Here is a 23,797-nt window from a genome sequence, read left to right as displayed (position 1 = left end):
AAATGCATCACCTCACATTGATCTAAATTAAACTCCATCTGCCATTCGTCAGCCCACCGGCCCAATTGATCAAGGTTCCGTTGCAATCCGAGATAACATTCTTCACTGTCCACAATGCCACCAATCTTGGTGTCATCTGAAACTTACTAACCATGCATACTAAATGATCATCCAAATCATTAATATAAATGACAAATAACAGTGGGATCAGCACCGATCCCTGAGGCACATCACTGGTCACAGGCCTTCAGTCTGAAAAACAACTCTCTCCAACCACCATTTATTTTCTGTCATCAAGTCAATTTTGTATCCATTTGGCTAGCTCACCCTGGATTTAACTTTATGCAACAACCTACCATGTGTTGCCCTGTCAAAAGCTAAGCTAAAGTCCATGTAGATAACATCAACTGCACTGCCCTCATCTACCTTCTTGGTTACCCTTCAAAAAACTCAATCAAATTTGTGGGATATGTTTTTCCACTCACAAAGCCATGCTGACAGTTCCTAATCCGTTCTTGTGTCTCTAAATGCCTGTAGACCCTCTCTCTAAAAATACCTTCCAACAACTTATTCACGATGGATGTGAGGCTCATCTTCCTGTAGTCCCCAGGCTTTTCTCTGCAGTCCTCCTTGAACAAATACACATTTGCCACCCTTCAATCTTCAGGCACCTTCCCTGTGATTATCAATATTCAAATATCTCTGCTGGGGGACACACAATTTCCTCCCTAGCCTCCCACAGTATCCTCGGATACACTTCATCAGATCCCAGCGATTTATCGACTTTGCTGCATTTTAAGACTTAAACACCTTCTTCTCAGTGATACGTTCCCTCCTCAAGACATCACTATTTATTTGCCCAAGTTCCCAAACATTCATGATTTTCTCAGATGTGAATATTGATGAGAAATATTCATTTAGGATCTCACCCATCTCTTGTGGATCTGCACAGAGATGACTTTGTTGCTCCTTAAGAGGTCCTAATCTCTCCCGAGTTACTCTTTTGTCCTTTATGTATTTGTAGAAGCTGTTTGGATTCTCCTTTGCCTGATCTGACAAAACAAGCTCGTGACCCCTTTTTACCCCCTGATGCCTCCTTAACTATCGATTTAACTTCATTCCTTACTAACAATACAACCCCCGCCCCCTTTGCCCTTCTGCCTGCCCTTTCGATAGGACACATATCCTTGGATATTTAGATCCCAGCCCTGATCACCTTGTCCCTGTGAGGCCCACAACATCATACCGGCCAATTTCAATGTGCACAACAAGCTCATTTAAATTGTTCTGTATACTGCGTGCATTTAGGTACAACACCATCAGTCCTGCATTGACCATCTCCCTTCTCGGACTTGTCACCTTGTTTGCTCTGCTGGAGGTTAGATTCCTGCCACCTTCTATACTCTCTGTTCTATTACATGGTCTGGAAACATTACTAATCTCTCCTGAGTCCTCGGCTCCTTTAACTCATTGAAAGTCCTCAGCTTATGGTATGTTAGTCTTGATAGGAAGGGGGATAGAGTACAAGAGCTGGTGTTGAATGTTGCAGTTGTATAGAACGTTGGTTGGGCCGCCTTTGGAGTGATGCGTCCAGTTCTGGAGGCAGGCATGCTGGAGTTGTTTAAGGGATACTTAGATAGGCACATGAGTGGGATGGCGATGGAGGGATGTAGGAGACTGTTTTCAATAAGAATCAAGAGGCTTGGGATGTCCCTGGGAATCAATTGATTCCTATGGACCTTCCAACATATTTTCTGCCTCACTTGTTTTACCTTTGAGCTTCTGGGGATTCCCTTGAATGTTTGCGTAAGGATGTGCATGTTATTGATGTTTTTCTCTTTTAATCCACAGGTGCTGCGGTCCGCCTTGTTGTCCAACAAGGGGCATACACGCGATGGGTCGTGCGAGGGCTGCTCTTGGATGTTTCGAGAGTAGCCTAGTGATTCACGTCGTTCGTGAACGCTTAAACTGGACCAGCTGATGGGCACCACGACAGCTCAGTGACTATCACTGTTTGCTGTGCAGATACATGGATTTGGGCCAGTATAAGAACAAAAGAAATAGGAGCAGGAGTAGGCCATCTAGCCCTTCGAGCCTGCCCCGCCATTCAATAAGATCATGGCTGATCTGTCGTGTCTCAGTTCCACATTCCCGCCCTCTCCCCATAACCCTTAATCCCCTCGCTTATCAAAAACCCATCAACCCGCATCTTAAAAATATTTAGCGAGACAGCCTCCACCACTTCAATGGGCAGAGAATTCCAGAGATTCACCACCCTTTGAGTGAAGAAGTTCCTCCTCAACTCCGTTCTAAACCGCCCCCCCTTTATCTTGAGGCTGTGCCCCCTAGTCCTACTGTCTTTTCTGAGCGGGAATAGTCTCTCCACCTCTATCCTATCCATCCCATTCATCATCTTATATGTCTCAATGAGATCTCCCCTCATTCTTCTAAACTCTAACGAGTACAAGCCTGGCTTATTCAGCCTCTCGTCATAGTTCAACCCCCTCAACTCCGGTATCAGCCCTGTAAACCTCCTCTGCACTCCCTCCAAGGCCAAAATATCCTTGCGTAAATGCGGCGACCAAAACTGCACACAGTACTCCAGCTGCGGCCTCACCAGTGCCCTGTCCAGTTGCAGCAAGACCTCCCTACTTTTATATTCAATCCCCCTCGCTATGAAGGCCAGCATCCCATTCACCTTCCTGATCACCCGCTGCACCTGCAGGCTGGGTTTTTGTGACTCATGCACAAGGACCCCGAGGTCCCTCTGCACCATCGCCTGCTGCAGTTTTTCTCCACGTAAGTAATAATCTTTCCTACCATTATTCCTACCAAAGTGGACCACCTTGCACTTGCCAACATTAAATTCCATTTGCCAGTTCCTGGCCCATTCGCCCAGCCCATCTAGATCCTTCTGCAGACTCTCCACACCCTCCGCACAATTTGCCGTTCCACCAATCTTGGTGTCATCAGCAAATTTCGACACCATACACTCGGTTCCCTCCTCCAGATCATCTATATAAATGGTAAATAGCTGAGGCCCCAGCACCGACCCCTGGGCACTCCACTAGTCACCAACCGCCAATCCGAATAGCACCCATTGACCCCCACTCTCTGCTTCCTATTTGACAGCCAATCCTCTATCCACGCTAACACCCTACCCCCAACTCCATGTCCCCTGACCTTCTGTAATAACCTCTTGTGCGGCACCTTCTCAAACGCCTTCTGAAAATCAAGAAACACCACATCCACCGGCTCTCCTCTATCCACCGCCCTAGACACATCCTCATAGAACTCCAATAAATTCGTCAGATCACAACTTCCCCTTAACGAAACCGTGCTGCGTCTGCTCTATCAAACAATTCTCCTCAATATGCCTCGCTATTTTCTCCTTGATCACGGATTCTAACATTTTACCTACAACAGACATTAAACTAACCGGCCTATAATTCCCTGCCTTTTGCCTGCCACCCTTCTTAAACAATGGCATAACATTAGCTGTTTTCCAATCTTCCGGCACTTCCCCAGAATCCAGCGATGTTTGGAAAATAATCACCAAGGCATCCACTATCACCTCCGCCATTTCTTTCAGAACCCTTGGATGCATTCCATCCGGTCCTGGGGACTTATCCACAATCAGCCCCTCCAGTCTTTTGAGCACTGCCTCTCTAGTAACAATAACGCCATCCAGGCCCTCCACTCCTACCATCTTTCCATCGCTAATACCCGGCAAATTATTCACGTCCTCCTCCATGAAGACCGATACAAAAAAGTTATTCAAGGCCTCAGCCATTTCCCCATCCCCTACCACTAAGTCCCCCTCTCATCCTCTAAGGGTCCAACGTTCACCCTCGTCAGCCTCTTCCTTTTTATAGATTTATAAAAACTCTTACTCTCCTTTTTTATATCAAGCACAAGCCCAGCTTCATAGTTTATCCTACCCTTCTTTATCAACTTCTTTGTCGTTCTTTGTTGACACTTAAACCTCTCCCAATCCTCTTCTCGCCCACTACTCTGAGCTACTCTCAACGCATCCGCTATCAATTTAACATTTTCCTTTACCTCCTTTGTTATCCACGGCTGATTATCTCTCCTCCTACGATCCTTTTTACCCATTGGAAGAAATTTCTGCTGAGCAACAAGAAACATCTCTTGAAAGATCCTCCACTGTTCCTCAGCAGACCTACCTTCCAATGCGGTCCCCCAATCAACATTCGCCAATTCCTCTCTCATCCTATCGTACTCCCCTCTGTTCAAACAAAGGACGCATGTCCGGGAACCCACTTTCTCCTCCTCCATCTGCATCAGAAACTCCACCAGACAATGATCACTCTTCCCAAGAGGATCCTTCACCACAAGGTCCTTAATTCTACCCGCCTCATTACATAACACCAGATCCAAGATAGCTCGCTCCCTCGTCGGCTCCAACACACACTGTTCAAGGAAACTATCCTGGCAGCATTCCAAGAACTCATCCTCGAGCCCACCGCGTCCAACATGGGTCGACCAATCATTCTGTAGATTGAAATCCCCCATAATTATGGCCGTCCCATTCCTGCACGCCGCACTTATTTGCGCGTTAACAGCCCGCCCCACCTCCAGATCATTATTTGGGGGCCTATAGACGACACCCACCAGCGTCTTCCTCCCTTTGCCGTTCCTAATCTCCACCCACAACGATTCCACTTTCTGCTCTTTGGCTCCGATATCATCTCTTACTACCACCCTGATGCAATCCTTAATCAGCAGAGCTACGCCGCCTCCTTTTCCCTCCTGCCTATCCTTCCTAAACACTTGATACCCCTGGACATTCAGCTCCCAGTCCCTGTCACCCTGCAGCCACGTCTCTGTAATGGCCACCAGATCATATCCATTTGTGCTGATCTGCGCCACCAGCTCATCCACTTTATTCCGAATGCTTCGTGCATTAAGATAAAGTGCCTTCATCCCAGCCTTCACCTGTACCCGATTTGCAGAAACTCCACCAACCGTACTCACGCCCCCACTCCCTCTATTATTGGGACATCCTTGGCCTCTTCCCGTACCTGTACCCTCTCCTTAACTTTCGACCCTGTAATTTCACCTACCCTCGCACCCTCCACCCCCCTCTAATTAGTTTAAAGCCCTGTCTACAGTCCTATCTACACAATTCGCCAGGACTCTGGTCCCAACACGGTTCAGCCCAACCCCATCCCACCTGAACAGGTCCCACCTACCCCAATACTGGTGCCAATGCCCCATAAATTCAAACCCATTCGTCCCACACCAATCCCTGAGCCACCCATTCACTTCCTTAATCCTGTCAACATTACGCCCGTCTGCACACGGTTCAGGCAGTAGCCCAGAGATAACCACCTTGTCAGTTCTACTTTTTAATTCCATTCCCAGCTTTTCATACTCCCTCCCCAGATCCTCAGTCCGCATTTTGCCTACGTCGTTGGCACCCACATGTACCACAACGACCGGATTCTCACCCTCCCACTCCAGGTTCCTCTGCAGCCCAGACGCGACATCCCGTACCCGAGCACCAGGCAGACAACACACCCTTCTGTGCACTTTGTCATTGTGACAAAGGACAGTGTCAATACCCTTCACCCCACTATCCCCAATTACTACTAAGTTCCTTTTCACCTTCTCGTTGCCTATGCCCTGCGTCTGCATCACTGTACCGTGTGCAGTTTGCTCACCAGCCTCACCTCCCTCGTTCTCGTCCAGACTGGAAGCAAGAACCTCAAACCTGTTATGCAGATTGAGAGGCTGAGGCATTTGGTCCTCACCCTCTTTCCTCCGCTCCCCACCCTCCTTCCTCCGCTCCCCACCCTCCTTCCTCCGCTCCCCACCCTCCTTCCTCCGCTCCCCACCCTCCTTCCTCCGCTCCCCACCCTCCTTCCTCCTCTCAGCAGCCCCCTCCTGTTCCTGACCCTTAGAGTTAGCCAGTCTAGTGGGGGTGGATGTCACTTGCACCCCATTATCAATGATACCCTCCCTCCCCCCGATGAGCCTCACTGTCTGTAGCTCAGAGGCCAGCTCATCCACCTTGAGCTGGAGCTCCTCCAGCAACCTGCACTTACTGCAGACATGGTCACTGGGAAGGACCCTGGGGTCCACCAGCTCCCACATCATACAGAAACAGCACATCACATGCCCCTCCATTATTCCCTGTATTACTACTGAACACCGATTTCAACGCAAACTTACCTGGCCCTTTTTCTCCCCAGCCCTTTCGATCTTAAGCCCTAGTAGCTCACTCTGCTTCCCTCTCACTCCGCTGCCCGCTCCGACGCTGCCCGCTGTCTACACCAGGCCTCCTTTTAAACCTGGCGCTGTTTAAAAGCCTGCTTACCCACAAATCCCAGCTATCCACTCCCTTAGAATTCTTAAAGCGGTAAACACAAAAAGCCCGTAAAAATGCTTTTAAATGAATCTAACAGTTCTACAAGGTAAGTTCTTACTAAACACTAAAATGCCAGTGAAAATGCTTTTAAATGATTTAAACAGTTTTTAAACAGGTAATTTCTTACCTGACTCACTGCTCCTTCACTCCGCCCACTCCAGCAAACAATTTGGGTCCACTGAGGGAGAATTTTACCGTGGCCACTACACCCTAACCAGCCCCTCTTCCAGACTGTGGGAGGGAACTGGAGCACCCGGAGGAAACCCACGCAGATGGCGGGGAGAGCGTGTGTAGGCTCCACACAGACAGTGACCCAAGCCGGGAATTGAACCCCAGTCCCTGGCACTGTGAGGCAGCAGTGCTATCCACTGTGTCACCGTGCCACCCTGAGCTAATTTAGGGGAAAAACAATCAGTGAATCCTGAAGATCGTCATGGACAGGCGTGGAGGATAAGAAACTTCTCTGGTTTCAGTTTATCTGTGTGTTGGCTGGAGAGGTGTCGGTTTCTGTTTGGACCTCATGTTGTTTGCAGATCACAGAGAAACGCTGGAACCCTTTACAGCTCAGTGCAGCTGCAAGACTGGAGTTGGGAGAAACCCGGGACAATGTTAGTTTAATGGAACGAGTGATTTGTGAGAAAGAGCTGGAATTGTGGCAGTAGTTAGAGGTGGGAGTGCATTTGTGTGAATCCCAGAGAACACAAGCCCAGGAGAAACAATGGAACCATCGGAAGGCTGAGACAGTCCGAGTCGGAGTGGTTTATGTGGGAATTCAGAGTCTAAGGGTGAGATACTCCAGCCTCCCAGCCACCTGATTCCCACCAGCGGGATGAGGCATGTTGTTTGCCAGCGGCAGTATTCTCTGGTCCCTCCACTCTCAATGGGAATTCCCATTGATGTCACCCCATGCACCTACGGACAGGGGTGCGCTGCCGGTGGGACTCCCAATGGTCACTGACATCTGGGTGGGCTGCTGAGATCATGGAATCTATCTTGGTCACATCTGCCATTTAATATACAGTGCGGTGTGCTTCCCCACCACTAACTGCTAATTCTCATGTACCTGGTGTTAAATCTGAATATGGGAGTGTCAGTTAGATATTGTAGGTTGTTTGACTTTGCTGACTTTGTAGAGTGAATTTTACATTGTTTGTTCCAAACCGTTGTCTATTCCCTTAGCGGTTAACTGTCATTTCCAACTTCTGTCTCCTCTCAGCTCAATGTTTCTGGTCACTATCTGGACAATAAGAGAATCAAGTGTGGGGCTCTTTCATGGGCAGGCTCGGTGTAAAAAAGAGTGATTGTTCTGAACACAGAGAGTGCCGAGCGGGAGAGTCAAGTCAATGCCTGTCCTAATGGAAACACAGTGAGTAACAGAATACTGAAAGGCCTGGATAGAGTGGACGTGGGGAAGGTGTTTCCATTAGGAAGAGAGACTCGGATCTGAGATCACGGCCTCAGAGTTAAGGGGCGGCCATTAAGAATCGGGATGAGGAGAAATTTATTCAGACAGATGGTGATGAATCTGTGGAAATCATTGCCACAGAAGGCCGGGGAGGCCGGGTCATTGAGTGTATTTAAAACAGGGATAGATAGGTTCTCAATTGGGAAGGAGGTCAAAGGTTACGTGAGAATTGAGAAACATGTCAGCCATGATGGAATGGTGAAGAGGCTCAATGGGCCAAATGGTTTAATTCTGCTCCTTGTTGTCTTATGCTCTAAAAGGCCATTGGATTGGGAGGAATACAGAGAGAAAATAATTCTCAAAAACACTCTGATGGTGTAGAGACGCTGTGACGAGCAACGGTCTAAAAGCCAGGGGAATAGTGAACCTGCAACTCCCCAAATTACTGTTACTGGTGATGAAATTATCCCCTGATCTGAAAATCAGTTCATTCATGATGTTTTGCTGGATTGTCTGTGTCCCCACTGGCAGCTGTTAGGTAACTTCACCGAGCCATTGGAGGATTGGTTCAGGTATAAATCTGTGTGCTGCTTCCAATGCATTACGCAGAGCGCCAGTTGGAGGCTTGATCTCGGGAAGTTTCAATAATCTCCGTGTAAAATGGGAGCAACCAAATCTGTGGACATCACTGTGATTGGTTACCCAATTCTTGTCATTATCAGTATCCCTGGTGAGTAACATTAAACAACTATTTATTTTAGAAAGCCCTGGTTTCGATGTGTTGTCTTTTTCTTCCCCCTTGCTGTCTGTTGCTGAATCCACGTTGACCGTTGCTGCTCCAGTTTCTGGTGACAGCCTTGCCAAAAATAGGATCCTGCTTTTCCTTATTTGCAAGAATCTGTGGATCTGAGGGAGTTTTAACAGGCTGCTGCGATCCACAGTGGACACTGAAATCAGGGTGGATTGAAGAGAAATCCATGGAATCTGTCTTGGTCGCATCTGCCATTTAATGCACAGTGTGGTGAGCTTGAGCACAGTTTGCCTGTTAACTCACATGGACCTCATCTTAATTATGTTAAGCTGGTGGCACGGTGGCACAGTTTTTAGCACTGCTGCCTCACAGCGCCAGGGACCGTGTGCCATTCTTGGCTCGGGTGACTGTGTGCAGAGTCTGCATGTTGTTCCCTGTCTGCCTGTGTTTCCTCCGGGTGCCCCAGTTTCCTGCTACAGTCCATAATACGTAGTGGTTCGGTGCATTGGCCATGCTGACTTCTCTCTCAGTGTACCCGAACAGGAGCTGGAGTGTGGCAACTTGGGGAGTAATTTTCTTTTCAATTTCTTACAGCTAATCTGATGGCGATTGTGGTCCTGTCCCGGGGAAGGTGCGGCCTCTCCAAAGGGATCACCTGTTATATGGTCACCATGGCGATAGCTGATCTCCTGGTCTCCATTTTTAACGTCACTCTGGTCGGCATCTTTCGCTATCATTTCCCACATTCATTCCTGAGGTACACCAGTGTCTGTAGTATCAATGCCATCCTGCAAGTATCCAGCGTCCAAATGTCCATCTGGTCCACAACATTATTCACTCTTGACCGTTTTGTGGCCATTTGTTGTCCAAAACTAAAATTAAAATACTGCACCAGGAGAACTGCCACTGTGATTCTAACGGCCGTGAGTGTACTCAGTTTTGTCATGAATATTCCAGCCTATTTCCGTTCTGAACCCTACTCTGTTGTTGGCAATGTGCAGTGGGGCTGCCGCACAGTGAAAGAGTACGTTTCTTCACCAGCATGGAGAGTTTACAGGTGGGCCGCTCGCCTCTCCGTCCCATTTTTGCCATTCCCCTTGTTGCTGCTGTTGAATATTCTCACCGTCCGTCACATCTTGGTGGCCAGTAGGTCTCGCAGGGCCCTGAAGGCTCACGGCCCTGGGGAGGGCAGCAGTGACCCCGTGTTGAAGAGCAGAAGAACGGCTATCGTCCTGCTCTTCACTGTCTCCGGGAGTTTTATTGTTCTCTGGACACCAATTGTAATACTTGACATTCTGTTTGACCTCACTGAGATATTGACCTGGAAAGGTGCCAGTTTGCTTCATTTGGCAATGAGAATCTCATTCCTGATGATGTATTCCAGCACCTGTACGAACACATGCATTTATATATTGACCCAGAGGAGGTTCCGCGAAGAGATTCTGAACATGGTGAAATATCCATTCATTCTCCTGTTCAAATTCCTTAAGTAATTTTAGAATAATGAAAAGCTTGGATCGAGTGGATGTGGTAGACATCCATTGTTAGGAGAGATTAGTTCTGAGAGCACAGTCTCAGAGTGAAAGAACGACCTTTTAGGACAGAAATGAGGAGGAATTCCTGCTGCCAGAGGGTGCTGAACCTGTGGAATTCATTGCCACAGAAGGCAATGGAGGTTTTTGATTGGTAAGGACATCAAAGGTTACGGGGAGAAGGTGGGAAAATGAGGGTGAGAAATATATCAGCCATGATCCAATGGTGGAGTAGACTAGATGGGCTGAATTACCCAATCCTGCTCCTTTATCATCTGGTCTTAAATATTGGGAGGTGGGAATGGAGGTTGGGGATCTAATTGTTGTTTGATATCTCAATTGGACCTCAGCAAGTGACCAGTAGATCGAGGCAACTCTCGCTGTTCACGGCTTCTGAATCTCTCACAAAATCAGGGTTTTTGTTCAGCTGAAGATGTCTGGATTTATTTTGTTGTCCTTGACACATGGGGTTACCATTGACGAGAAACTCAACTGGACTTGCCACATGAACACATTGACTCAAAGCGCAGGTCAGAGACTCCGAATACTGCAGTGAGTAACTCACCTCCTGTCTCCCCAAATCCTGTCCACCATCTACAAGGCACCAGTCAGGAGTGTGATGGAATATTCCCCACTTGCCTGGATGGGCACAGCTCCAACAACACTCAAAAAACTTGACACCATCCAGGACAAAGCAGCCCCGCTTGACTGGAACCACACCCACAAAAATCCACTCCCTCCACCATCGACGCTCAGTAGCAGCAGCGTGTATTATCTACAAGATACACTGCAGCAATCCACCAAAGACCCTTAGGCAGCACCTGCCAAACACACGGCCTCTTCCATTTAGAAGGACAAGGGCAGCAGATACATGGGAACATCACTGCCTGCAAGTTCCCCTCCAAACCACTCTCACCATCCTGACTTGGAAATATATCACCGTTCCTTCACTGTCGCTGGATCAAAACCCTGGAATTCCCTCCCTAATGGCATTGTGGGTGAACCCACAGCACGTGGACTGCAGCGATTCAAGAAGGCGGCTCACCACCACCTTCTCAAGGGCAAAATAGGGATGGACAATAGATGCTTGTCCAGCCAACGCCACCCATTTTTCAACATTCATCTGTGGGACATCCATGCATGGGCCTTGATAAATTCTCCGGAGTGCGGCCAATGGTTGATTTTCACTGTAACTTCAATTCAGTTTTAATATAAGTCTACTTGTGAAATAATAAATAAACGAGTAAAATAGTTTGACCAAATACAATACGCAGATTGATCAGTGTAAATGTGGATATTCTGTTTGGAACGAATCACAGGGTTTTCCTGGAAGGAGAAATGTGTCCGTGTGAGAAAGCAGCAATCCAGCCTCTTCAGCTGTTTCACAACTGCTGGGGGGGACCCGATGTTAATTTTAACTTTCGGCTGTGTCGGAGAGCTGGCCTCCAAATCCAATTACCTTCCCCATCAACAGAGAGGAAAATCAGTCACCGTGGGGGGCCAATTCCATATCCGGTGTCCAGCTTTCCCCAGAGTTGAAGTGAACCCACGTCCCCAATGCTGAAGTCTTCTCCATTGACTTGAACAGCCTGTCAGTCCCACTCCTGGTGTTAGCCACTTAGCTCAGGGGCTGGCTGGATGGTTACTGATGCAGAGTGACACCATCAGTGTGGGTTCAATTCCCACCAGCTGAGGTTATCCATGAAGGTCCCACCTTGCCCCGTGCCTGAGGTGTGGTGACCCTCAGGTTAAATCACCACCAGTCACCGCTCCCCACTCAAAGTACAGAGCAGCCTGTGGTCACCTGGGACTATGGTGACATTAATTAAGAGTGTGCCACTCAGAACTGCGCACAATACTCCAGGTGAGGTCTAACCAGTGTCTGAGAGGACAGAAGAGGTCTCAATTTAATGTTTACTCTGAAAGACAGCACCGGTGGAGTGCAGCACCCCCTCAGTGCTGGAATGGGGTGACAGCCTTCATTATTGACTTCACGTCCTGTCCTGGGACTGGAATCCACCACATTCTGACCAGGAACTGAGGGGATTTGCTGTGCAAGTGTGTGGTTTCAATTTGGCAAATTAGTAGCAGCAAGTTTCGGAATGAAGGATTTGGAGAAAATTCGGGAAGAATATCCCAGGGGGCGAAGCAAATTTGGCCTGAACACGATGAATCTCACCAACTTTTACAGATGTACCATAGAAAGCATCCTTCCGGATGTATCACAGCTTGGGTATGGCTCCTGCTCTGCTCAAGACTGCAAGAAACTACAAAAGGTCATGAATATAGCCCAGCCAATCTTGCAAACCAGCTTCCCATCCATTGACTCTGTCTATACCTACTATTGCTTCGGAAAAGCAGCCAACATAAAAAAGGACTCCACGTACCCCGGACATATACTCTTCTACGCTCTTCCGTCAGGAAAAAGACAGAAATGCCTGAGGACATGTTCCAACCGACTCAAGGACAGCTTCTTCCCGACTGCCATCAGACTTTTGAATGGATCTCCATATATTAAGTTGATCTTTCTCTCCACACTCACTATAACTGTAACACTATAGTCTGTACCCTCTCCTTTCCTCCACCACCATGTACTCTATGTACTGTATGTTTTGCCTGTATAATGCTCAGGAAACAATGTTTTTTACTGGTTGGGATTTCATGGCCTCACTTGTCCCAAACCCAGAAAATCCCACCCGAGGTCAACGGACCTTTCCATAGCCTGCACCTCACCCACACTGATCCCTGTGACATGTGTCTGGGAAAATTCCGGTCACTGTATCCCAATATGTGTGACATTAATCAATCAAATCAAAATCAAATGAAATCAAACTGCATCCAGCCTCCGATCTACAGCTCTCTGCTAATACTACATTCCACTGAACTGCTTTAATTACTTCCTGTACCATGGTGTCCTGGTCAATTATCCACCTTGGAATAAATCCAAAGCTGAGCGAGACGGATCTCTGGATTTTTAGAGAGTCAATGGATATTGGGGAATGAGATGGGAAGTAGATCAGAGGAAGGAGATCCTGCTGATTGTATTGAATGGTGGGGCAGCAGGCTGGTGGGGGACATATAGTCTACTCCTGCTCCTATTTCTTATGATCTGATACTGTCGTATTCTCCGATTACTTTCAAGAAATAACAATATTATTTTGCCGGCTGTGACCACTACACTGGGAGATTTACAATAATGTATTGAGACTCACTCTGTTGAATCTGTCACTACAGAAACCCATTGAAACAAATGGGTGGCTTTTTCACCTGTTGGGCAGCCAATGGGCCCAGAAGTGACCACGAAGCCAGCAAGTGTGAAACTGATGCTGTGTAAGGCTGATTGGTGCCGGGGAGGGCAGGTACAGATTGGTTACTGAGAAAAGTGAGGGTGTGGGTTCGCCGTTCCAGTCTGCTCCCAGTTGTCAAGTTAGAATTTGGGGCCCGATCCTCCCAAAAAAATTCGAAGTGCTGAATTGGTTTGAAAAATGCTGTAAATCACTGTTGTTTTTTGCCGTGGGAGTTCAGACTGGAATCTCCCACTGTGCAATGCAGAGGTCACAGTTGTGAATATCATTAAAAGCTCGGGGGGGCCTATTCAGGACAGAGTCACCAGTTCCAGAACTCTGCACACGTGCAGTGGCCCCGAACTGTCAGCATCCCACTCGCTCGATCGCTGACCACCCCGGGACCCCCACACTGCTGTCCCTCCAGACCTCCCCACAGCCCAATCACAGCCCCGCTGTCCATTCCCGAGGCAGTCCCAACCCCCCCTCCCATCCTGCAGTGCCCTGGTCTCCAGCACCCCCACCCCCAGCAGTGACGATACACCTCCATCCCCCTCCGGCAGACCCAGCCCCTGACCACCCCACCAGAGGCAGACACCCCCCCCGGGAGGCAGAGTCCCCCCTGCAGACCAACATCCCAGCCCATCCCAATCACTGTCCACCCCCAGCCCCGACCAATCCTATCTACAGAATGATACAGGGACCCCCCGCCACCCACACCAATCAGCCCTAGGCCCCACCCACATTAGACCCCACCTTGCTGCTCTTTCTCCTATATTATTGTTTAGTCCCTCCTCTGGATAAGAGATGTGTAATGATGCAAGCTCAGACTGTACCACACCAGCATTTATTAACAAGGAGAAGCTTGCAGCCTCTCCCCCTCCCCCTCCAGCAGCTCTGGCAGCAGCCCACCCTCTGCTCCAGTTCCTACATGTCTTCTCTGGTCCTTCTAGATATCTCCTGCCCGAGAGAGGACTCCACTCCTGGGGCTAATTCCACACTCTCTGTCCCGATTGGTCCCTCAAGTCAGCTGACCCTCATCTCCTCTGCTGCCCTTAAAGGAGCAATCATGTTGTGAAGTTAACTTTGTAAAATCATAAAAAGTGCTCAAGAAGAACTAAAAAGATTATTAAAAAAAAGTTAGAGTGAAAGATAACAGTGTGTGGGCCCTTTAAATATTGTTTTGAGTTTCATGTTAAAATGCAGATTACACACAGCCTCCAGGTTACAATATTTGTTTCAAAAGGACCAAGCATCAGGGTTGCCTTGCTAACCGGCTCTACAGGTTTTTGCATTTTTCTTCGCCTGTGAGTTTAAAGAAAACACTCAACAATTGGCACAGTGGCACAGTGGCACAGTGGGTGGCACTGCTGCTTCACAGCGCCAGGGATATAGGTCCGGTTCCTGGGTTGGGTCACTGTCTGTGCGGAGTGTGCACTTTCTCCCCATGTCAGTCTGGGTTTCCTTTGGATGTTCCGCTTTCTGACTGACGTGCTGGTTAGGGTGCATTGGCCATGTTAAATTCTCCCTCAGTGCCTCCAAACAGGTGCAGAGTGTAGCGACTCGGGGATTTTCACAGTAACTTCATTGCAGTGTTAATGTAAGCCTACTTGAGATTAATAAATAAACTTTCTGGGTAAGTTGGGTAGAGAGGGATATGGGCCACAAGTGGGAAATTGGGTCTATCTTAGGAGTTTAAAAAGGGGCCGATGGGCCTGTCTCCATGCTGGAAACCTCTATGAAGAGCCTATCAGATTTGAGTTTGATCGTGTTGACAACATGAAACCAATCGCGGTGGAAGAAAATTGTGAGGTCATCACAGGAATAACGGCCAAAGTAACAGCTATTACAAGGGAGAACATCTTGGAAGAACATCTCCAGAGACCAGAGCAGCCAATGGAACAGCAAATATTCCTCTCTGGAGCAGCACTTCACTCTGCCAGTTTAATATCCCTTCAGAGAATTATCCAGCTATCTAACCGATGGATACCCAATCAGAAAACCTTATAGACAGTGGACAACTACCGAAGACTTCAACACTTCCCACCACTATCAGACCTGGGGAAATATATCTTTTGAGAGTGACTGAACATCTATTATTACTGTTTTGGGTCATGTATTTTCCTTGTATTATTCGAACAGCACTTCTGTCAAAATTTATGTTAGCTAATATGTCACTTGACCAGTTGAAGTTCCTGGTTATTTAAATAAAACACCTTGTTAATTATTCACTGAAAGTGAGTGTCAGACCTTTATATTAATGAATCTCTAAACTGAAGAACAGATACAACCTTTCCAAAAAATTGCAGCAGATTATGACGCGAGGTAAAGGGGATTAACCTCTGTGTCGTAAAAATCAACACAAGATATTACCACAGAACTGCCAGAGCTTTACGTTCGAACTTCAGACATGGTCCCGACTCATAAATGTGTGAAATTACAAAAGGAAATGTCTAGAATGCTGCAGAGTGACACAGTGGTTCGCACGGCTGCCTCACAGTGACAGGGACCCGGGTTTGATTCCCAGCTTTGGTCACTGTCAGTGTGGAGTTTGCACATTCTCCCCGTGTCTGCATGGGTTTCCTCTGGGTGCACCAGTTTCCACCCACAGTCCGAAAGTCTGGTTTGGTGTATTGACCATAATAAATTCTCCCCCAGTGTAACCGAACAGGCGCTGGAGTGTGGCAACTAGGGGATTTTCACAGGAACTTCAATCCAGTGTTAATGTCAGCCTTACTTGTGACACTAATAAATAAGGAAAACCTGAAGCAATGTCTTAAAGCAAAATTTTTGATTGGTGGGTGCGTGTGAGTGTCAGACATGCACCAACCAACGTTAAAAAGACAATTTAAATGAATTAACCACCAATGGCCCAGAATTTTACATTGTCCTTCTGTCTTTGCAATGGGCAGACGTTCCGATTGACAAGGCAGCTTTTGCGGTGAAACTGCATCCTGGATCCAGGGCAGGGTGAAAGGTGAGGCTTCAAATCAATTCACCAATGTGTCTGGGGACTGAGCTCTGTGTCTGATCATGTGTTCGTGCCCTGGAGCAGAATCCCAAATTCCATCAGGAAGACAGATTAGACCCCAGCAACTTTTCTGTTTTGGCATTAATGTGAGGATTGTGTGCTTCACTCCAGGAGTAATTCCACCAACAACTTTGGGACTCCAACCACTTTCCATCGACTAAAACCAACACAGTTAAAATATAGACCACCTCATCCTACTAACTTGGAGTGAGCCCACTGGTGAATGCATTACAGAACCTGTCATTCATCTCTCATGTGCAAGCACACCACACTGCACATTAAATGGCAGACGCGACCAAGACAAATTCCATGGATTTCTCAGTCAGCTACTCAGATGTCAGTGACCGTTGTGAGTCACAACATCTCCTTCAATCTCTGTCTCCCTCAGGGCAGGATTTGACCCTTTACTTTTGAGGATCTAATCTCTGAGTTCCAAGAAAAGCCACTCTGAATCGGACTGTCTCAGCCTTCCGATGGTTTGATGAGTGGAGAAAATACATTTCAAGATGACCTTCCGGGAGGAAGTGAGGGTGAAAGGCAGAGTGATTCAGGGAAGGATTTCTCATGAGTTAAGTCATGTCCATCAAGGGTGAGAAATAAGAAGGGACACACACAAGGAATCAGAGAGAGAGATGCACCAAATTTCTGAGGTTGGAGGTGGTAAATCAACAGGAGATTACTGGGGTGAACAGGCTTGAAACATGTAAAGAATTCCATTAAAATATACATTTTGATTGATTGATTTGACTTGGTTCATTTTTGTCACATGGTATAGTGAAAAATATTGTTTCTTTTGCGCGATACAAGGCATACCATTCATAGAGTACATGGGGAGCAGGGAAGGGCAGGGTCCAGAGTGTAGTGTTGCAGTCACAGCTCTGGTGCAGAGAAAGATCAACTTAATATAAGGTTGGTTCTTTCAAAACTCTGATGGCAGCAGGAAAGAAGCTTTTCTTGAGTCGGTTACGACATGACCTCAGAATTTTGCATCTTTCTCATGATGGAAGAAGGTGGAAGAGAGAATGTCCGGGTTGATGTGGGGTTGATTATTCTGGCTGCTTTTCCGAGGCCACAGGAAGTGTAGACAGAGTCAATGGATGGGTGGCTGGTTTGTGTGATAAACTGGGTGACTTTCACCACCCTTTGTACTTTATTGCAGTCCCGGTCAGAGTAGGAACCATCCCAAACTGTGATACATCCGGAAAGGATGCTTTCCAGGAGCAGGTTAATAACAGCATAGTCTTGATATAGGATGAGTAATGAGCAGTTTGGGAGGAAGTTTATGGAATGTTCTGGATGTGATGTCAGCCCTGAAATTGTTGTAGAAATTATAATGTATATCGATCTCATGTTTCATGTTAATATTTCAGTGGTAATGGTTTAATTCTGGGATGAGTAAAGTTGAACCGCAGAACATGTGAACATGGCACAGTGACACAGTGGTTGGCACTGCTGCCTCACAGTGCCAGGGACACAGGCACAATTCTGGCCTTAGGTCACTGTCTATGTGGAAGATGGGTGTGTTAGGTTGATTAGTGATACTAAATTGTTTTTTAGTGTCAGGTGAATGAGTGGAGTAAATGTATGGGGTTACGGGGATAGGGCCTGGGTGGGATTGCTGTTGGTACAGATTCGCTGGGCCAAATGGCCTCCTTGTGCACTGTCGGGGTTCCATGGTTCTATAATTCTATAATTTTATTATTCTCGAATGAAAGAATCTTGGAGCCGATGACAGTTAAATGTTTGCAGCCATATTGATGTAAGGGGCGAGCAGATTTAATGGTAAGTCCCAAAACTGGAGAGGGGCTTCCTTCACTGAAGAACTGGGAACACGGTGTCTCCACTGAATGTTTGTTTTTTGGCATTAAAGATACTTGTTGAAGTTTATTAGTATCACAAGTAGGCTTACATTAACACCTCAATGAAGTTACTGTGAAAATCCCCGAGTCCCCACTCCTGGGTGCTTGTTCGGGTACACTGAGGGAGAATTTAGCATGACCAATGCACCCTAACCTTTCGGACTGTGAGAGGGAACCGGAGCACCCGGAGGGAAGGCATTCAGACACGGGAAGAACGTGTAGACTCCGCACAGGCAGTGACACAAGCCAAGAATTGAACCCATGTCCCTGGCACTGTGAGGCAGCAAGGCTAACCACTGTGCTACTGTGCCAATCTGAGGTAAATTAGTTGAAAAGAATCAGTGAACCCTGAAAGGCCATGTTGTTATGGAGAGGGGTGGAGGATAAGAAACTTCTCTGGTTTCAGTTTATCTGTGTGTTGGCTGGAGAGGTGTCGGTTCCCGTTTGGACCTCATGTTGTTTGCAGATCACAGAGAAACGCTGGAACCCTTTACAGCTCAGTGCAGCTGCAAGACTGGAGTTGGGAGAAACCCGGGACAATGTTAGTTTAATGAAACTAGTGATTTGTGAGAAAGAGCTGGAATTGTGGCAGTAGTTAGAGGTGGGAGTGCATTTGTGTGAATCCCAGAGAACACAGGCCCAGGAGAAACAATGGAACCATCGGAAGGCTGAGACAGTCCGAGTCGGAGTGGATTATCTGGCTACAATAGGGATACCATTCGCATACACACGGGGCAAGGTAGGGGGAGGAAAATGCTTTAAAATGGAGGTGCGGGCTCGTTGGGCCGAAGGGCCTGTTTCCCGTGCCGGGTTGTTCTTTGTTCTTTGTTATGTGGGAATTCCGAGTCTAAGGTGAGATTCTCTGGCATCCCAGCTGCGTGTTTCCCACTGGTGGGAGGTGGAACGTTGTTTGCGAGTGGCAGGATTCTCTGGTCTGTCACTGTCATTGGGAATCTCATTGACACCAACCCATGTCAGCAGGAAACCTGCTGCTGGTGGGGCCAGAGAATCTCGCTGGTGTAAATGGCCAGAGGATTCAAGCCTAAATTTCAAACGTTATGAGTTGAAACCTGTCCTGAGAGGAACATTGATTTAATGGCATGTTCTAACTCACAATGGTCACTGATATCTGGGTGGACTGCTGAGAAATCCATGGAATCTATCTTGGTGGCATCTGCCATTTAAAGTGCTGTGTGGTGGACTTGACCACAACTTCCCTGCTAATGAGCATGTATCTCGTGTTAAAAATGAATATTGGAGTATAAGTTAGATGTTAGAGATTGTTTGACTTTGCGGACTTTGTAGAGTGAATTTTACACATTTTGTTCCAAATCATTGTTTATTCTCCGAGTGGGTAACTGGCATTTCAAACTTCTGTCTCCTCTAAACACAACGTTACTGATCACTAACGGGATCGTAAGGAAATCAGGTCTGGAGTTCTTTCATGGACAGGAACGACACGAATAAGAAGCAACTGATGTGAACAGAGCCAGTACCGAGGGGGAGAGTCAAGTCAATGCCTGTCCGATTGGAAATACAGTGAGTAACAGAATACTGAAAGGACTGGATAGAGTGGACGTGGGGAAAGATGTTTCCATTAGTCGGAGAGACTCAGATCCGAGGACACGGCCTCAGAATAAAGGGACGACCCTTCAGAACCGAGATGAGGAGGAATTTCTTCAGCCAGAGGGTGGTGAATCTGTGGAAGTCATTGCCATAGAAGATTGTGGAGGCAGGGTCACTGAGTACATTTAAGACAGAGATTGATAGTTTCTTGTTTGGTAAGGGGAGCAAAGATTATGGGAGAATGGGGTGAGAAGCTTATCAGCCATGATTGAATGGTGAAGCAGATTCGATGGGCAGAATGACCTCATTCTGCTCCTTGTGGTTGTATGGTCTAAAAGGCCAATTGGTTGGTAGGAAGACCAAGAGAACGTAATTCTCAAAAACACCCTGATGGTATAGAGACGCTGTGACGAGCAACGGTCTAAAAGCCAGGGGAATAGTGAACCTGCAACTCTCCAAATTACTGTTAGTGGTGATGAAATTATCCCCTGATCTGAAAATCATTACATTGGTGATGTTTTGCTGGATTGTCTGTGTCCCCACTGGCAGCTGTTAGGTAACTTCACCGAGCCATTGGAGGATTGGTTCAGGTATAAATCTGTGTGCTGCTTCCAATGCATTACGCAGAGCGCCAGTTGGAGGCTTGATCTCGGGAAGTTTCAATAATCTCCGTGTAAAATGGGAGCAACCAAATCTGTGGACATCACTGTGATTGGTTATCCAATTCTTGTCATTATCAGTATCCCTGGTGAGTAACAGTAAACAACTATTTATTTTAGAAAGCCCTGGTTTCGATGTGTTATCTTTTTCTTCCCCCTTGCTGTCTGTTGCTGAATCCACGTTGACCATTGCTGCTCCAGTTTAGGCAAGAAAATAATCGTATTTTTCCTTATTTGGAGAGATGTGTGGATCTGAGACAGATTTTTGAAGGATACTGTGATTCACAGTGGACACTAATATATGGGTGGATTGCTGAGAAACCTATGGAATCTGTCTTGGCAGCATTTGCCATTTAATGTGCATTCTGGTTTATTTGATCAGAGTTTGCCTGGAAACTCACACGCATCTCATGTTAATTATGTTAATGTGATTGCGGCACAATGGCACCGTGTTTAGCACTGCTGCCTCACAGCGGCAGGGACAGAGGTTCCATTCCCGGCTCGGGTGAATGTCTGTGTGGAAACTGCACGTTGTCCCCTGTCTGCATGGGTTTCCTCCGGGTGCTCCGCTTTCCTCATACGGTCTGAAACACGTACTGGTTAGTTGCATGGGTAATGCTAATTTCTCCCTCAGTGAACCCGAACAGGCATCAGAGTGTGGCGAGAAAGGGAGTAATTATTCTTTTCCAATTTCTTACAGCTAATCTGATGGCGATTGTGGTCCTGTCCCGGGGAAGGTGCGGCCTCTCCAAAGGGATCACCTGTTATATGATCACCATGGCGATAGCCGATCTCCTGGTCTGCATTTTTAACGTCACTCTGGGTGGCATCTTTAGCTATCATTTCCCATACTCATTCTTGCTGTACACCAGTGTCTGCCGTGTCAATGTCATGATGCAAGTATCCAGTGTCCAAATGTCCGTCTGGTCCACAACACTATTTACTCTTGACCGTTTTGTAGCCATTTGTTGCCCAAAACTAAAATTAAAATACTGCACCAGGAGAACTGCCACTGTGATTCTAACGGCCGTGAGCGTACTCAGTTTTGTTATGAATATTCCTGTCTATTTCCGTTCTGAACCCTACTCTCTTGTTGGCAATGTGCAGTGGGGCTGCCGCACAGTGAAAGAGTACGTTTCTTCACCAGCATGGAGAGTTTACAGGTGGGCCGCTCGCCTCTCCGTCCCATTTTTGCCATTCCCCTTGTTGCTGCTGTTGAATTCTCTCACCGTCCATCACATCTTGGTGGCCAGTAGGTCTCGCAGGGCCCTGAAGGCTCACGGCCCTGGGGAGGGCAGCAGTGACCCCGTGTTGAAGAGCAGAAGAACGACTATCGTCCTGCTCTTCACTGTCTCCGGGAGTTTTATTGTTCTGTGGACACCAGTCGTAATACTTGACATCCTGTTAGACTTGACCGAGGCAGCTGCCCTGGAAGGTGCCAGTTTGCTTCATTTGACAATGAGAATCTCATTCCTCATGATGTATTCCACCACCTGTACGAACACATGCATTTATATATTGACCCAGAGGAGGTTCCGGGAAGAGATTCTGAACATGGTGAAATCTCCATTGATTCTCCTGTTCAAATTCCTTAAGTAATTTTAGAATAATGAAAAGCTGGATAGGGTGGACATAGGAAAGATGTTTCGATGAGTCGGAGAGACTGAGATCCGAGGGCACAACCTCAGAGTAAAGGGCTGACCATTTAGAACTGAGATCAGGTGGGATTTCTTCAGCCAGAGGGTGGTGAATCTGTGGAACTCTGTGGAAGGCTGTGGAGGCTGGGTCATTGTGTGTTTTTAATACAGAAATAGATCGGTATTGATTAGTAAGGGGATCAAAGGTTTCAGGGAGAAGGTGGGAGAATGGGGTTGAGAAACATATCAGCCATGATCGAATGGCAGGGAAGGCACGATGGGCCGAATAGCCTGATCCTGCTCCTTTATCTGATGGTCTTAAGTATTGGAAGGTTAAGATGAGGGGGTTGGGGACCTGGTTGTTATTTGATATCTCAATTGGACCTCACCAAGTGACCAGTAGATCGAGGCAAGTCTCGTTGTTCACAGCTTCTCAATCTCTCACAAAATCAGGGTTTTCTTTTAACTGAAGGAGTTTGGACTAATATTGTTATCCTGGGCACATGTGGTTACCATTGACCAGAAACTTAACTGCATTTGCTGCATAAACACAATGGTTACAAGAGCAGGTAAAAGGCTCGGAATACTGCAGTGAGAAACTTAACCCCGACTTCCCAAAGCCTATCCACCATCTACAAGGCAGAGGTCAGGAGTGTGATGGAATATTCCCCACTTGCCTGGATGGGCGCGACTCCAACAACACTCAAGAAGCTTCACACCATCCAGGACAAATCAGCCCGCTGGATTGGCATCATATCTAAAAGCATTCACTCCCTCCGCCATCGATGCTCATTAGCAGAAGTCTCTACCATTACAAGATGCACTGCAACAATTCACCAAAAAATCCTTAAACAGCATCTTCCAAATCCACGACCACTTCCAGCTGGAAGGACAAGGGCAGCAGATACATGGGAACACCACCACCTGCAAGTTCCCCTCCAAGTCACTCAGCATCCTGACTTGGAAATATATCACCGTCCCTTCACTGTCGCTGGGTCAAAATCCTGGAATTCCCTCCCTAATGGCATTGTGGGTGAACCCACAGCACGTGGACTGCAGCGATTCAAGAAGGCGGCTCACCACCACCTTCTCGAGGGCAAAATAGGGATGGACAAGAGATGCTTGTCCAGCCAATGCCACCCATTTTTAAACATTCATATGTGGGACATCCATGCATGGACCTTGATAAATTCTCCGGAGTGCGGCCAATGGCGGATTTTCACTGTAACTTCAATTCAGGATTAATACAAGTCTACTTGTGAAATAATAAATAAACTACAGAAATAGTTTGACCAAATAAAATACGCAGATTTGATCAGAGTTAATTTGGATATTTTGTTTGGAACGAACCTGAAGGTTTTCCTGGAAGGAGAAATGTGTCCGTGTGAGAAAGCAGCAATCCAGCCTCTTCAGCTGTTTCACAACTGCTGGGGGGGGGGGACCCGATGTTAATTTTAACTTTCGGCTGTGTCGGAGAGCTGGCCTCCAAATCCAATGACCTTCCCCATCAACAGAGAGGAAAATCAGTCACCGTGGGGGGCCAATTCCATATCCGGTGTCCAGCTTTCCCCAGAGTTGAAGTGAACCCACGTCCCCAATGCTGAAGTCTTCTCCATTGACTTGAACAGCCTGTCAGTCCCACTCCTGGTGTTAGCCACTTAGCTCAGGGGCTGGCTGGA

The sequence above is a fragment of the Carcharhinus amblyrhynchos genome, unplaced genomic scaffold (assembly GCF_965287045.1).
Source record: "Carcharhinus amblyrhynchos unplaced genomic scaffold, sCarAmb.v2.hapA scaffold_40, whole genome shotgun sequence".
In the NCBI taxonomy this organism is placed as follows: domain Eukaryota; kingdom Metazoa; phylum Chordata; class Chondrichthyes; order Carcharhiniformes; family Carcharhinidae; genus Carcharhinus; species Carcharhinus amblyrhynchos.
This window is presented reverse-complemented; position numbering follows the sequence as displayed.